The following is a 3,732-nucleotide window of genomic DNA, read 5'->3' as shown; positions in this document are numbered from 1 at the left end:
ACATACTCATTCTCTCAAGCACACGTGGAACATTTACAAAAACTGATCAGGTGCAAGACCATAGCGTCTCAATAAATTTTTAAAAATTAGACCACATTAAGCACATTACAATACAATTAAGTTATATGACAAGAACAAAAAACACTATAATTGCTGACAGCTTCAGAAGCGGTGTTGAGTAGTGGTGAACAGCAAGTATTCTGAAAACCAAGTCATGATGCGTACCTGAAACTAATATAGTGTGTGTTAATTATACCTAAGATTTTTTTTAAAGCACGTATTCTTGAGCATGGGTTCAAGAATATGACTTACTAGGCATATGTTTTCAGGCAAATTTTGTAAATCCCATGTGCCTCTCCAGATGCAGAATGAGGCTGGCTAGCAATCTACCTCTTGTGGTCATCACTCAAGTTCAGCAGGGATCAGAGTCCCACCTTTCAGACACACAGTAGGACTGCACTTCCTGGCTCCCTGTGGTTGAGCAGGTCGATCTGACTAGTGCTGGCTGACTAGCGACTGGAAGTGGTCTGCTTGAGACCTTCCGGAGCCCACTTTCCCCTCTAGCTTCACAGCCAGTGGCATTCAAGACGGTGCTGCTCTGTGCCCACCCCAAGTGACTAAAATTAACCGAGGTCCCTCTCCCTCAACCCCCCACAAAATAATGAAGGCACTGTGTTACAAGGGAGGAAACTCTTCATTTAGGCACAGACTCCGGGGGCTTGTTACCACAGCATAACCCCCCTGGTATAGGTATCCCAGCTGATAGGAATGGAATCCCACTGAAGAACAAAATCCTATAACGCGCCTGATAACTTCAAAGGTAGGTAATGTGCCAATGAACTTGGTCATAGGAGAAGCTGGAAAACCAAGTGTCAGTAGCACAGATTGGCAGCTTTGCTTCCATTTAATAATTTACTCCAATAAACGGGTGGGTTCAGAAGGGACCTGGCCAGTTTGCGAGCAGAAATGAAGACAGAGGGACAAGGATTTAAGCAAGGAAGTGACTAATGATGGACCAGGAAGTCTTAGCCAGGTAAGGAGGGAGTGAGGATGTGGGCAGGCGGGTTGAAGGGGTGATGAAAGGTGGTGTCAAGGGCGTTAGAAGTCCTTGTGGGGGTGGATTTGGGGTTCCTAAAGGCAGTGAGGGGGGCAAATAAGTGGGGAGGAAGGAGGTTGGGTTGGGAGAAGATTAAATCATATGAGTAGCCCGGCCAGTGTGGTTCAATGATTGAGCATTGACTTATGAACTAGGAGGTCACGGATTCAATTCTGGGTCAGGGCACATGCCCAGGTTGTGGGTTCAATCCCCATTGGGGGGCATTGCAGGAGGCAGCCAAACAATGATTCTCTCTCATCATTGGTGTTTCTATCTTTCCTTTCCTCTCTGAAATCAATAAAAATATTTTATTATTTATTTTGTTATTTTATTTTATTGTTTAAAATATTACAAATAGTAATAAAAATATTTTTGTTAGAGATCACATGAGTAGGCCTAGCTGGCGTAGCTCTGTGGTTGAGCCTCAACCTATAGGCCAGGAGGTCACGGTTCGATTCCCAGTTGGAGTGCACGCCTGATGTAGTCGAGGGTCAGGGCCATCTGAGCGCCATGAGGGTCAGCTCACTGCGAGGGGCCCCAAACTAAAGGCTGTGGCATCTTATGGTCCTGGGTGGGTGGTTTGGGAGCGAGGGGAAAAGGCTTTGGGAGAGTTCTGAGCGCTGAGTCAGTGTGGGGCATGCAGGAGGCAGCCAATGGAGTCTCTCGCTATTGATGTTTCTATCTCTCTCTCCCTCTCCCTTCCTCTCTGAAATCAATAAAAACATTTTTTTTAAATCACATGAGTAGGTGAGAATGACAGCGTTTCCATAGAAACCACCTCCGGCTTCTGCCTCAGCAATGCTCCTCACGTGGCAGAGCTGGAACACTCGGCCTCGCACAGTGGCTGCCGCACGCAGCCAGGATGCTTGCGTATTGTTTCCAGGCAGAGGCTCGGGTTCGGGCCAGGGGTGGAGAGGTGCCTGAAGGACAGTGGCCCTGGACCTGTCGCCGATGGGGGGCTTGGTGGCCGCCAGGGACTGAAAATGGCAGACATGAGAAATAAAAGGGAAAAAGGCAAAATTGTGGAAAGAAACACAAGGTCTTTTGCTCAAGTGATAGAAAAGCCCATTCAAACCAACTTAAGTATTGGGAACCCCACGTAGAGTCTGGAAGGGGCGGTAACCATGTGTAATCAGCTCCAACGCAATGTCTCAGGCCTGACGAAGGGAGGCGCTCACAAAGGCTTCCCCTGGCACACCTCTCGGGGGTGGGGGGCCGCCCTTCCCACGCCAGGCCTGGGGCACAGGTGGTCCACTGTGGTCTCTGAGGGGGGTCTCAGTCCAGGGCTCAGGGCACCTGGCTCCTATCCATCACCACCATTGCTAGGTCTCCTTCAGGCCCCTCTGCCTCCTGGAGGGAGAGTGGGGGCCCTGAAGATGCCTGTCCCCTCTGACTCAGGGCTCAGAACTCCCCCACTCCCAGCCTTTCCCCCTCGCTCCCAAACCACCCACTCAGGACCAGAAGATGTGAGAGCCTTTTGTTTGGGGCCCCTTGGAGCAAGCTGACCCCCATGGAGCTCAGATGACCCTGACCCTCGACTAGGGGGCCCCATTCTGTGGGAGAAGCGGAATGGGAGCGGGGTCAGCGATTTCTCCAAGTTTAGCCTCTTGCCCATTCCATGGGAGTCAGTACAGATGCTCCTGATACACCCATCGGCGGTGGAAAATACCAAAAGTTGAAAATATGCACCTCACCTACCCAGAGCCTGGCCTGCCTCGGAACACTCACATGGGCCCCCAGATGGGCAAAGGCATCGAACACAGGCCACCATATAACGAAGCGGTGAAAGCCTGTGTGTTTACTGAATACGGCACTGAAAGCGCAAAGCACAATGGTCGTATGAGTCCTCGCCATTCACGTCCACGGCTGAACGCGCCTGGCACACAGACGGGCGTTTGTAGACATAATTGGGCGGAAAAACACAAAACAGTGTCCAAAAACCCCAGCGACCCAGCACCTGCAGGGGATCCCTCCCTCGCCGGGCTGCCCAGGGGTGCTCAGCCCAGCGTCCCGGGAGAGGACCACACCCAGGGGTCACCAGCCCCGGAAAAGATCAAAATTCTAAATCTGAAGCACAGTTTCCACTGCACACGGACAGCCTTCGCACACACCACTGTCAAGGTGAAGAGCCGCAGGTTGCAGCACCGTAAGCGGGGACCACCTGTAAGCGCTTGACTCTCATGTTTGGCTCCTTGCTCTCTGAGCCACTCGGACCCGGGCCGCCCCGGCTCAGCAGAGCTTCTGACCAGCACCATCCACACAAACACGTCAACAGCCTGGTGTCCGGCACAGGCGTCAACCCTCCCCTGGAATCCGTGCGTCTCAGAGGCCCCAGGTACCAGCAGGCACGCAGAAAAGCTCAGCTGTTATTCTAAGCACCGTCCTAAGCCTGCCTTTCGCAATCACGGGATTTTAGACGGGGTTGCGGGGGAGGGGGGCCTGCACGCACATTAGAATCACCTGTGAGGTCTTCTAAGCCTGGTGGGAGCCAGGCCTTCCCTAGAGCATCTGATTTTCATTTCACTGACACAGAAAGACAGAGAATCTGCTCCACAATATCCCAAACCGCCCTCTTTCCAGCTCCACCAACTTGTCTGAACTCAGTCCCAGGGGCAGGAAGTCCACAGGGACGACTG

Source organism: Myotis brandtii, unplaced genomic scaffold (assembly GCF_000412655.1).
Source record: "Myotis brandtii unplaced genomic scaffold, ASM41265v1 scaffold32, whole genome shotgun sequence".
In the NCBI taxonomy this organism is placed as follows: domain Eukaryota; kingdom Metazoa; phylum Chordata; class Mammalia; order Chiroptera; family Vespertilionidae; genus Myotis; species Myotis brandtii.
This window is presented reverse-complemented; position numbering follows the sequence as displayed.